Raw genomic sequence first — 14,487 nt, forward strand, 5'->3', positions numbered from 1 at the left:
ACAGATTTTAAATTGGAAAGAACTTATATGCCATGCCAAAATGTTTTCATGATTTTTTTCCCCTGATGCTACTAAATAAGAGTAGTTCAATTTTCCCCAAATATATGTTAATTACTAAACTAAATATGCATAAATCATTAGTAAGCCCAAAATGAACATCTCTGCCAGGAAATTTTTCATCTTTTAGTTTTAAAACCCTGTTTTTAAAAAATCATTGTACATTTTTACATATTGACAAAGATGTAAGATTCTTTTACATCTTTATCAACTGTTACTTATTTGCTTGTTTTTGTTTGTTTAAATACCAGATATTTTTTGAGTTATAATTTACAGATTAATTTTTTTCCTCTAAGATCTGGCAAATAATTCAAGCTTGATTTTATGATTTAGATATCCTTCTATAAGTATCTGTCTGAGCTCAACCCCAACTCCTACCAAATTGAATAAGTTTTCAGTACAGTAGGAGACTTCAATATTGAGCATGAAATACCTATTTTAGTCTTTCGATAATATAGATGCTAACATCTGTATAGAATTTGTGACTCATAATCCTTAGTTGGTTTTAACAATTTCAATTATTAACACATTTAAGGTCAGAAATAATTTCACATAATCATGTAAATTAAACTTAAAAATAATATTTAATATATGAAGGATGGGATACTGATAGACCCTAAACAACTTGAATTACATTTCAGAAGAATCTAAGAACTAGCTCTTCATGAAGGGCTGAAGAAATTCACATTCATTACTTTCAAAATGTCAGAGGTTGATAAATAACTGATCTGGAAAATTATTTTTTGTTAAATAAGATGGAATATAAATATAAAAAATAAAAACATATATTAATTTCCCTAAAATTTATGAGATTATCACCAAGCAGAAATCAAGGAGTTGAGCATAAAATGTGCAAATTATGAAGTTCTAAAAGAAATGACTACTAAATTTTACAAATCATGAAATAGCCAGAAAGTTCATTTTTGAATATAAAACACTCTCTTACCTGGAAAGATAACTGTATCTATCATTTACTGGCAAAGATCTGGTGAATAAGTCAGCCCTAATAGTTTTTAGTTATTTTTTGTACTCTTAGTTTCATATATCCACACAGTTAAAATAATTGTTCCTCTGAATTTCTTCTTTAAATCCTAGATGTGTTACTAAGTTTTGTCATATATTCTGCTTGCTGGTTATTGTGGTTTAATTTGGAAAAACAAGGTTCACATTTATCAAACAAGTTCCTTTCTCTGTAAAATAAATTGTTTGGGTTTGCCAGTATTCTCCACCTGCACAGGATATAAGGAAATGTTAAAACAGAGTCTTAATATTGAGGATACTGGTTGTGCTGCTTACTAGTGTGACAGTATATGAAGTGTCCTAAAACATCACAGGATATTATATACAGGCTATGATGGTGGTAAGAAAAGTTTACTTGAGAAGAGTTTTATTCTAGTTTTAAAGGTATTTTTGAATAATCTGCCCTGGTTAGATATTAAAAACAAATTTACTTATATGAAAACAAAGTGTAGCTAAATTGTCTTCTATTAAGAATGAGTTATGTTGAATATGTACTAAGTTTTATTTCATTGAATTGGGTTTCAAGTATGATCTGTAGCTGAATTACTCCAGATAAAATGATGCTACTTTGACTCTAGGTGTTAATAGTAGAAGTCTTTTCTCCCTACACTTTTTCCCAAAAGGAATTCAGCTTGTCTTCTAGATACCTATTAATCATTTTAAATAAATATTAATTTGAAGAAGTTCAAAATTATTAGCTTGCTTTCATTAATATACACTGTGTTGCTCTAGCCCAGTCCTGAATTCTTGATAAATTTATAACATCCCACATAAAACATGCATGATTTTGAAATGCAGAATGTGTACAAAAAGTATGTAGCTGGAGAAGAAATCTTCAAAGTGGTATAAGCCCCCTTCCTACTGAATAATTTTATATTATTTATATACCAAATTAATGCACAGAATCTGACATGCTAAATCTGGAAAAATTTAAAAATTAAGGAATAACTTCTAGATAAGGAATTTATTGTCTATTCAGAGACATAATCTCCATATTTATCTTTATCTTTGGAATTTGACCTAAGAATATTATTAATACATGGTAGAATAGTATCTGTGTCACTTCTTTCTAAATTTTGCAGTATTTGATAAAATATATAAGCAGTCCCTGTATAAATGATATCTACTAGTGACCTGGAACTAACATCATCTCTCATGAGCCAACTGTTTTCTCAAGTTTTGAGAATGTTGTGAGTGTGTTGTTAACTATAGCAATTAAATGTGACAATTCAATTGTGACATCAAAATGGCACATCAGGGGTGGGATCAAGATGGTGGAGGAGTAAGATGTGGTGCTCACTTTCTCCCAAGAACACATCAAAAAAACCCAAAAAAAGTATCTACATGTAGAATGATTTAAACAGAACACTGAACACTGGCAGAAGACCTTAAACCTCCAAAAAGGGCAAGAAACCCTCCACATAATTGTGTAGAACAAAAGGAAAAAAAAATAAAAGAGAGAGAAAGGAATCAGGATGGACCAGTGCTCCTGAGAGGGAGCTGTGGAAAAGGAAAGGAACCCACAACCAGGGAAGCCACCTATCTGATGGGAAGATCAACTGAGATGGAGGGACCTCCAGGCTGCAGAAGAAAGTGCAGCAGCTGGACTGAAGAGGGCAAAGCAGAGAGAGAGCTGCAAAGACAATTGGTAGTACCACTGCCCCTGGACGTCATAACTTGAGATGCTCAGGTGGGGGATGGGTGCTGAGACTCAGGCTGCACAGATCAGATCCAGGAAGAGGACTTGGACTAGGAGTGCAGAGATAGACTGAAGGAGCTAATGAGCAGAGCCCTAAGGGCTGAGTAGTGGAACACCACAGCTGAGGGAAACTGGGAGGAGGTCTGGGCCTGCAGGAGAAGCAAAGTGCCATTGTTGGGGAGGGCAGGAGGAGAAGGGGTGGACCACCATTGGAATTTCTTTCTCTGCACGTGCATGGACTCTCAGAGGGTGGGGCAACAGGTGGTGAGGCACCTACGGCACTGGCACTGGCCCCTCTTGTGCTTGCTACAGGTAGTGGCATCTCCTTCATGGGCTAAGTGGGATGGGGTTCTTCTTGCATGGTCTACAGGTGTAGGGGGCAAACCATTGCAGTTATTTTGACTCCAGATGTGGGTGTGGCCCACCTCATTAGGGGTCCAGGAACAGGCACCACTTCTGGCCCCATTCACCTCAGAGGGGGGCACAGAGGAGGGCATTGCAACTGAGCACCACCCTTGTTGCTTTCACTTCCCTGGGAAAGCACACGCCCTGCTGCTGCCACTGACAAATACTCTGGTCACCACCTAAACCTTCCTAAGGCTCATTACCACTTCCCAGGGCTCTGCAACTAGGAGCAGCCTGCTCCACCTTCCCACCTGTTCTTCCTACTGTCAAAAGCCCAGCAAACAGGCACTGACTATGAGCCCTGCCCATTGCCTCCATCTCCCTGGAAACACATGCAGCACCCTATCAAGGAGTTAACAGCCTCCTCACACTGAGGAAAGAGACAGCAAATATCCAAACTCCCATGCCAAAAATAAATAGTAACCCCCCCTCAAAATACACAGGGGTGCTCTTGCATATAAATAGCCCTCAAAGACTGCATTAGTTGGTTTCCCTAAACTCATAGAATAAGAAAACTATAAGCAAAACAAAGAAGCTCAGGAACCATTCCCAATTAAAAGAATAGGAGAATTCACCTGAATCAACAAACAATGAAACAGACCTCTGCAGACTAACACACACCAAGTTCAAAAAGGAGATAGTTAAAAACTAAAGGAATTAAGAGTGAATATGAAGGGATTAAGAGCAGATATAAACAGTAATGCAGATTACTTTGGAAAGGAAATAAAAAATGTAAGGAGGAGCCAAGAAAAATTGGAAAATTCATTTGCAGAGGCACAAACTGAGTTAAAGACACTGAAGAAGAGAATGTATAATGCAGAGGAATGAATTAGTGACATGTAAGACAGAATAATGGAAATCACCCAATCAGGACAGTAGACAGAAAACCAAATGAAAAAACATGAAAGCAGTATGAGATCTATGGGATAATATAAAGTGATCCAATCTATGCATAATAGGGATTCCAGAAGGAGAAGGAAAAGAAAGGGGGATAGAAAATATATTTGAAGAAATTACGTCTGAAAAATTTCCAAATATAAAGAAAACAGATATCAGGATTCAGGAAGCACATAAGGCCCCAAACAAGTTGAATCCAAACAGGCCCACACCAAGAGATAGTATAATAAAAATGGCAAAAGTTAAAGAGAAGATTCTAAGGGCAGCAAGAGAAAAACAAAGGGTTAATTATAAGCGAACCCCATAAGGCTATCATCTAATTTCTAAAAGGGAAAAAGGCAAAGTTCTAAAAGGGAAAAAAATTGCAGCCTAGAATACTCTATCCAGAAGGATAGCATTTAAAATAGAAGGAGAAATAAAGAATTTCTCCAACAAACAAAAACTATAAGAGTAAAGCAATACTAAATTCATTCTTAAAGAAATACTGAAAAGCCTCCTCTAAATGAAAAGGAAGTAAGAAGAAAAAGGATGGAGTAATTCACAATTGGAAGCAGTCACTTAAATGTACAGAACCAAAAGGAAAAATAAAATAAAATAAAGCACCAAAAACAAATTGTGAAAGGGACAATAAACACAAGAAACAGAAAAAAGATAAACATGAAGATGTTAAAAAAGGATATTAAAATTGTAAAATCTTGCAAAGGAAAATAAGAAAAACTAGACTTTTTTGTTTTGTTTTGTTTTTTGTTTTTTGTAGAATGTGTTTAAGCCTGTGTGACTATCAGGCTAAAGCAAGCTGATATAGGAAGGGGTTAACATACTTGAAAAATGGCAACCAAAAATAAAAACCAAACAATACATTCACAAAAACTAAAAAGAAGAGGACACAAGCATAAAATAAAAGGAAATCATTGAACCAAAAAAAATAAAAAAATAAAAAAGTAACAAAGGTGAAGCATAGAATCAACTGGAAAACAAGGTTTAAAATGGCAATAAATCATATTTATCAATAATTACCTTAAATGTCAATGAACCAAATGCTCCAATCAAAAGTCATAGAGTGGCAGACTGGATAAAAAAAGAAAAGCCTACAATATGTTGCCTGCAGGAGACTCACCTTAGGAGAAGGGACACATATAAATTGAAAGCAAGAGAATAGAAAAAGATATTTCATAAGAATTTGAAAAGAGAGGAAAGCAAGAGTTGCAATACTCATCAGAAAAAATAGACTTTAGAATGAAGCCCATAAAGAAATATAAAGAGGACAGTATTTAATGATAAAAGGATCTATTCAAGAAGAGGATATTATGCCTGTCAATATATATGCCCCTAATATAGGAGCCCCCGAATACATACAACAAATACTAACAGACATAAAGGGATAAATTGATGAGTATACAATAATAGTAGGAGGCTTTAACATGCCAATCACATCAATAGACGGATCTCCTAGACAGAAAATTAATAAGGCAACAAAGATTCTAAGTGACACAGTAGAAAATTTAGATTTAATTGACATTTTCAGGACATTACATTCCCTCCCCCCAAAATCAAAATATACATTTTTTACAAGTGCACATGGGACATTCTCGAGGATTGACTACATATTGAGCACAAAACTAACCTCAACAAATTTAAAAGGAATAGAAAATATGTTAAGTATCTTCTCTGACCACAATGGCATGAATGTAGAATTCAACCATAGGAAAACAAATGAGAAAAAACTGACTATGTAGAGACTAAACAACATACTATTAAAAAAACAATGGGTCAATGAGGAAATCAAAAGGGAAATTAACAAATAAATTGAAACCAATGATAATGAAAACACAACTATTCAAAATCTATGGGAGAGAGTTCCTATTGTGGCTTAGTGGAAAAAATCTGACTAGCATCCATGAAGATGGAGGTTTATCCCTGGCCCTTCTTAATGGGTTAAGGATCTGTCCTTGCTGTCAATTGTGGTGTAGGATGGTGACATGGCTAGGATCTGGTGTTCCTGTGGCAGTGACATAGGCTAGCAGCTAAAGCTCTGATTCAGTCGCTATCCTGGGAACCTCCATATGCCTAGGGTGCAGCCCTAAAAAAAACAAAAACAAAAAACAAAAAACAAAAAAAACACCAGAAAGAAAGAAAACAAAAAAAAAAAGACAAAGAAAATCTATGGAATGCTGCAAAAGCAGTGCTTAGAAGGAAATTCATAGTGATACAGGCCTTCCTCAAAAAACAAGAAAAATATCAAATTGACAACTTAACCCACCACCTAAAAGAATCAGGAAAAAAAAGAACAAACAAAACTTAAAGTCATCACAAGGAAGGAAATCATAAAGACCAGAAAGGAAATCAATTAAATAGTGATTCAAAAAAATAGAAAAAATCAATAAAACAAAGATATTATTCTTTGAAAGGGTAAACAAAATTGGCAAACTTCTGGCCAGACTCACAAAGAAGAGGAGAGAAAGAATTCAAATAAACAAAATAAAAAATTAAAAAGGGGAAATCTCAATGGTACTGCAGACATACAAAAAACATAAAAGAATACTATGAAGAATTGTATGCCAACAAATTTGACAACCTAGAAGAAATGGACAAATTTCGAGAGACATACAGCCCACCAAAACTGAATCAAAGAAATAGATCAATTGAACTGTCCAATCACTAGAAATGAAATTGAATGTGCAATAAATATACTCCCTACAAACAAAAGTCCAGGACCAGATGGCTTCACAGGCAAATTCTATCAAATATTTAGGTAAGAGCTAATGCCTATTCTTTTGAAACTATTACAAAAAAAATTGCAGAGGAAGGAACACTCAGAAACTCATTCTATGAGGCCACCAAAATCAGATGGAAATACCACAAAAAAAGAAAATTATAGGCCAATATCTCTGATGAACATAAATGAAGCATACTCAACAAAATACTAGCAAACCAAATCCCAGGTTTGTACACCATGGATTGTACACCATGATCAAGGGGGATTTATCCCAGGGATGCAAGTGTTCTTCAATATCCACAAATCCATCAGTGTGATACACCACATTAACAAACTAAAGAATAAAAACCATATGATCCTCTCAATAGAAGCAGAAAAAGCCTTTGACAAAATTCAACACCCATTTCTGATAAGAACCCTAAAGAAAGTGGGCATAGAGGGAACCAATCTCAATATATTAAAGGCCATATATAACAAACCCACAGCTAACATCATTCTCAATGGTGAAAAGCTGAAAGAATTCCTGCTAAAATCAGGAACAAGACAAGGATGTCCACATGCACCACTACTATTCAACATAGTTTTTCAAGTCCTAGCCATGGCAATCAGAGGGGAAAAAAAAAAAAAAAAAAGAATCCACATTGGAAAGGAAGAAGTGAAATTATTGCTCTTTGCATATACATAATGCTATCCCCTAAATACACTACCAGAAAACTGAGCTTATCGATGAATTTGGTAAATTTTCAGTATACAAAATTAATACACAGAATGGGAGTTCCTGTCATGGTGCAGTGGAAATGAATCCAACTAGGAACCATGAGGTTGAGGGTTCGACCCCTGGCCTTGCTCAGTGTGTTAAGGATCCAGTGCTACTGTGAGCTGTGGTGTGGATTGCTGATGTAGCTTGGATCTGGTGTTGCTGTGGCTCTGGCATAGGCAGGCAGCAACAACTCCAATTAGACCACTAGCTTGAGAACCTCCATATGCCGCCAGTGCGGCCCTAAAAATACAAAAGACCAAAAAAAAAAAAGAAGAAAAGAAAGAAATTGACTCTCTTTCTATATACTTAAAACAAGAGATCAGAAAGAGAAATTAGGGAAACAATCCCATTTACCATTGCATCAAAAAGAATAAAATACCTAGGAATAATCTTACCTAAAGACTTAAAAGACCTGTACTCCAAAAACTATATGAAGCTGATGAAAGAAATCAAAGATGACACAAACAGTGGAAAGATATACCATGCTCTTGGGTTGGAAGAATCAATATTGTCAAGATAACTATACTACCAAAGGCATTTTACAGATTCAATGCAATCCCTATCAAATTACCAAGGACAATTTTCACAGAACTAGGACAAAATGTTTTAAAGTTTGTTTGGAAGTGCAAAAGACCCAGAATAGCAAAAGCCATTCAAAGAAAGAAAAATGGAGCTGGAGGAATCAGGGTCCCTGAGTTCAGACTATACTACAAAGCTACATTTAACAAAACAGTGTGGTACTGGAACAAAAACAGACATACAGATCAGTGGAACAGGATGGAAAGCCCAGAATTAAACCCACATACCCACAGTCAACTAATCTATGACAAAGGAGTCAAGAATATACAATGTAGAAAAGATTGTCCCTTCAATAAGTGGTACGGGGAAAACTGGACAGCTACATGTAAAAGAATGAAGTTAAAACACTTCCTACTACCATACACAAAAATAAACTCAAAATGGATTAAAGTATTAAATATAAGCCCAGATTCTATAAAACTCTTAGAGGAAAATAGAGGCTGAACACTTTCTAACATAAACCACAGCAGTGTCTTCTCAGGTCCACTTCTAGAGAAGTGACAATAAAAACAAAAATAACTCATGGGATCTAATCAAACTTAAAAGTTTTTGCACAGCAAAGGAAACCCTAAACAATAAGAAAATACAACCTACAGGATGGGAGAAAATATTTGCAAATGAAGCAACTGACAATGGATTCATCTCCAAATATATAAATACCTCCCACAGCTCAATACCAAACAAACAAACAAACAAAAAACACAAACAACCCCATCAAAAAAATGGCCAGAAGATCTAAACAGATGACTCTCCAAAGAAGACATACATATGGCCAAAGAACACATGAAAAGATGTTCAACATAAGTAATTATTAGTGAAATGCAAATCAAAACTACTATGAGGTACCACCTTACACCAGCCAGAATGACCATCATAAAAAGTCTAAAAACAATAAATGCTGGAGCAGATGTGGTGGTGATGTAAATTGGTGCAACCACTGTGGAAAACATTATGGAGATTCCTCAAAAAGTTAAAAGTAGAATTTCCATTTGATCCAGCAATCCCATTCCTGGGCATCTATCCATAGAAAACCATGACTTGAAAAGATACATGTACCTCAATATTCATTGCAGCACTACATACAACAGCCAAGGCATGAAGCAACATAAATGTCCATTGACAGAGGAATGGATAAAGAAGATGTGGTACATTTACACAGTGGAATATTAGCCATAAATAGGAATGAAATAATGGCATTTGTAACAACGTGGATGGACCTAGAAATTATCATGCTAAGTGAAGTTAGACAGTGAGACACAAATGTCATATGCATCAGTTATATGTGGAATCTTAAAAAAAAAAAAAAAGGATATGACGATCTTCTTTGCAGAGCAGATACTGTCTCACAGATTTTGAAAAACTTATGGTTTCCAAAGGAGACAGGTTGGGGGTGAGTGGATGGGCTGGGGGTTTGGGATGAAAATGCTATAAAATTGGGTTGCGATGATCCTTGTACAACTATAATATAATAAAATTCATTGAGTTAAAAAAAGAAGAAGCTTGCTATTAGAAGACCTGAGATTTTGTCTTGGATCTGTTTTTGGCAGCTGGGTGAACTTAAGTAAATCACAAATTCCTTGGAGCTTCTTGGAAAATGGATTAATTTTCTAATCAGTACAACTCAGAGCAGGCAGCAGGGTGACCGTTTTTTAGGGAGCCTTAAATCATTAGTGACTACTTCTAAATAATGTACAACTTCCTTCACATATATGTCATGTTGCATTTAGCTGGTGTTCTTTTCTTTTTTGGTGGCACTATGATAGTCTGGTTTGAAGCTCTTCAAGGCAGTAAAATTGATTCAAAGTATTAAATAATTTAGACTAACTAAACCCTGTACACAAATATGTAATTGTGTAAATTGCTGTTATTGGTGTTGGAATGTAACTGTTTATCCAATGAAAGCTAAAGGTGTTCTCTACTTTAAGTATTTTAAATTAAAAAAAAACCTAAATATGGAATTAAGTATGACCCAGAGAGTCTACTCCTAGGCATACCCCTAAAAGTATTAAAAACAAGGACACAAACAGATGTCTGTGTACCAGGGTTCATTGCAACATTCTTCAAAATAGCCATGAGGTAGAATCAGCCCAAAATGCACATCAATAGATGAATGAATAAGCAAAATGTTATATTCATATACATACACACACAATAGATTATCATTCAGCTATAAACAGGAATCAGGCCTTGATACACACTAAAATATACATGAGACAAAACCATTGTGCCAAGCGAAGGTAGACACAAAAGGACAAATATTGAGTAATTCTGCTTATATGAAATATGTAGAGTAGTCAAATTTAGAAATACATTAAAGTTTACCAGGGGCTGGGGCAAGAGGAGAATTTGGAGTTACTACTACAGAGCTCCTATTTGGCATGATGGAAAGCTTTTGGAAATCAATAGTAGTGATGACTGTGTAACATTGTGGTTGTAACTAATGCCATTGAAATGTATACTTAGACATAGTTATAATAGAAAATATTATTTATACATGTTTTCTACAATAAAAACTTGTAATTTAAAATAAATATTGTGGGAGTTCCCGTCGTGGAGCAGTGGTTAACGAATCCGACTAGGAACCATGAGGTTGCGGGTTCGGTCCCTGCCCTTGCTCAGTGGGTTAACCATCCGGTGTTGCCGTGAGCTGTGGTGTAGGTTGCAGACGCGGCTTGGATCCCGTGTTGCTGTGGCTCTGGCGTAGGCCAGTGGCTACAGCTCTGATTGGACCCCTAGCCTGGGAACCTCCATATGCCGCGGGAGCGGCCCAAAGAAATAGCAAAAAGACAAAAAATAAAATAAAATAAAATAAAATAAAATAAAATAAATATTGTGAGTGAAGATAAAGAGCAACATTTTATAATAATAAAAAGTTCAATCCAGCAGAAAAAAAATTCCAATTGACCTAAACATTCTATTACAGGGAACAAGATCCCCTAAAATATCTGTAGGCATTTATGTGCTGAGCTAAATCACTTATGTGGCTACTCAGTACATTTTCAAAACAGAGGGATATACAAAGCATATAAGTTTTCCTCTTAGCATAATGTCTTTGAGAGAGAGTCATCAGGTGTATGAATGACATATAGTGTGGCGAATGACCTGATCTTTAACAGTGAGGTAATTTAAATGTGTACAATACAGTGTAAGTTCTACTCTCGCTAATATTTATGAGGAGGCAAGTGAGTGATCTGAATTATTTCACCTTACAGCTATAGAACATGGATAAAAGGAGAGTAGTTCTCAGAGTTAGTGATGCATGACCCAGACAAAATATCAGAAAAATGAAATAGCCATGAGGCCATCACCTGGAATAGTGTCATGACACTTGAGTGGTGTGGACTTAAAGAAACTAAAGCGATGGCTGTGTATGACAAATGAGATTATGTTCTCAGTACAATTGAGTAGTTTAGAGTTTGTTCATCTTTACCAGGAATCCTAAATATAAATAGACAATAGCAATTTCATTCATACCACACCATATCCAGACCACATCCCTACCATATACATAATATTGAATAGATTATAACTGCAGAGACAGTGTCTTTTATTTTTATTTATTTTTATTTTGGTTTCTAGGGCTGCACCCACAGCATATGGAGGTTCCCGGGGTAGTAGTCAAATGGGAGCTGCAGCTTCCAGCCTACACCACAGCTACACTGGATCCAAGCCACATCTGTGACCTACACCAGAACTCAAGGCAATGCCACTGAGCAAGGCCAGGGATCGAACCTGCGTTCTCATGGATGCTAGGCAGATTCGTTAAATGCTGAGCCATGACAGGAACTCCTAGAGACTTTATCTTTCAATTCTTTGTCCTTTTTGAACTGGCACATAAGAATCACTCAATAGTATTTTGTTGGAAGTTATAAAATCTTCCTGTTTATTAAATAAAAATATATTACTGGTGATTTCAAAGATGTGCGATGAACTAGGAAGAGATTACTCCTGTTTCTCAGGTCGTAAATCAATATCTCAATGACAGCCTGTTTCGTACATGAATTGGGAAATCAACCCCCTCAAATGCTATGTTTTTATTAATTAATTTATGACATTTTTAAAATTCTGATTCTTAGCTAAGATTCAAGGAAGATGAATCAGAGTCAGAAAACACAAGATATCCTGGGAAAGTCAGTTCTGGGTTGCCTGCCTTTGACCAATTATCGGTTATAAATATTATTTTCTTGATCTGATTTTTTCTAATCATTGACTTCTGATCAGGGAAGAATCAAAATAAGCATACAGAGGAATTACAGAATATGGTAAAGGTCAAAGCTATACAACTTAGTATTATCTTTCATGGAACATACGAAGCCGCAAAACTCTAAAACTTAATTCAGGTGGCAAATCCTATAACAAAAAATACAAAATAGCACAACATAAATCCAGTCCTCTGCTATTCTCTGGAGCAGAGGGAAACCATATCATCTTAATCTGTTTTAGTTACAAGCCTAAGAACATAATCTTGAGGGTAATAGTCCTGTAATCAGAATTGAGTGTCAAATGAAGAATCATTACAGAATTTTTGGCAGAGCTTCCTTTACTATGTTTTATAACCAGCATGTTACCTTGTTATAATTAAGATTTTTTGGAATTTAAAATTAATCTCTGAGTTTTGACACATTAAAATTAGAAGAAATTAAAATTTATAATCATGAGAAAATTTGAGAGCTGTTATCTAACATCTTAAAATCAATTTGAAAATAATCCTTTCCTAACCAACCTTAGTGTATGTATTTTCAGTAACAAATATTATGAGAAAAAATAAGTGAATTCAAGGGGGCATTAGCTCTTTGATTAAGTCAGTTTAGATTGAGGCATTTTTTTCAAGAAATATGCATGTGTGTGTGTGGTGGGATGTGTATGAGTATTTAGTTCCAGATTGAAAGATTTCTAACCAAAATATATTTTGTTCTTAAATGCTGGGTAAATTTTCTAGCTTAAAATTTTAATTAGCAACCACCCTTAGAATGGAGCAAATGCTACCACTAAATTATTTAGACAAGAGTTTAGCTGTCAAGTTTCTCATGTGCCCAAAATACTTTAACTGATATAGTATACCATTACCACCAGCATAAGAGTGAACATATTTTCTGTGATGTGGAAATCAAATTAATATTGCACTTAACATGAATATTTTTAATAAGAAAATCAATCTTATTTGGAGGGGAGATTTTTAATGTTCTAGATTAAATGGCTATTTGATTTTTCAGGTAGTTGACTATTTCATATTCCTCAATGTATTACAGAATGAGAGAAGGGACCAGTTTTCTTTATCACACCAAAACAATTTCAGATGATGATTTCTTCACTGCTGAATCACCCTTCTGCTCTTTTGAGGCAAAGGCCATTTGAACATACTGTACCAACTCTGTGTATATCTACTGTCATTTACAGAATTATATGTTCAAATTCCCCTCTCAGCAGATCCTGTGCCACCTAGATAGTCTCTTATCCTTTTCCCCCATTTTTGGGGTATCATTTTAATGTTTAGATAGCTCTTCAAAAAGAACAGTGGCCTTTAGTCCCTGCCTTTAAATTCTCTAAACTTTATCTTTTAGTCCAATTTAGCCATCTCTTCTCATGACAAATCCTTGACCTTATTTTCCTCAGGGTGGGGCTGGTCTAAGATGAAGTGAGTCACAGAACCACTCCATTAACGTTTCTTTCCTATTTTCATTGGCACTACTTCTTTATTTGTTCTTCAAACTCAAGGGAGAACTCAGTCTTCTAGTCACTCTGTTTTCTGTACTACACTCATTTTTTTTTCCTGTTTTATGTTCCAGATTGAATTTAATTGTCCGTAGCCTAGCTACTTATAAATATCCAAAGTTCCCTTCATAAATTCCTGATTCATTTAACCATCAGCCTTAACAGTTAACTGTTTCTCAAGCTCTACAACAAATCCTTCAAAAGCAACCTATTTTCTCTTACTTACTGTAAAAATGTATACCTCTGTACAAAGCTAGTGCTACTACCTTTGCTCTAAATCCATTCTACTATTTCAAGAATAGCATTTCAGGAGTTCCCATCCTGGCGCCACGGAAACGAATCCAACTAGGAACCATGTGGTTGCAGGTTCACTCCTGACCTCGCTCATGGGTTAAGGATACGGCAGTGCCATGAGCTGTGGTGTAGGTAGCAGACATGGCTTGGATCCTGCATTGCTGTGGCTGTGGCATAGGCTGGTGGCCACAGCTCAGATTCGACCCCTAGCCTGGGAACCTCCATATGCTGCAGGAGCAGCCCTTAAAAAAAAAAAAAAAAAAAAGCGTATCAATTCTAATCTTTCTTTTTTGGCATCCTTTCAACTTTCTGTATTGGCTTTCTGATATAAACATGGAACCATGCTCA

This window comes from Phacochoerus africanus, chromosome 15 (genome assembly GCF_016906955.1).
Source record: "Phacochoerus africanus isolate WHEZ1 chromosome 15, ROS_Pafr_v1, whole genome shotgun sequence".
NCBI classification, from domain to species: domain Eukaryota; kingdom Metazoa; phylum Chordata; class Mammalia; order Artiodactyla; family Suidae; genus Phacochoerus; species Phacochoerus africanus.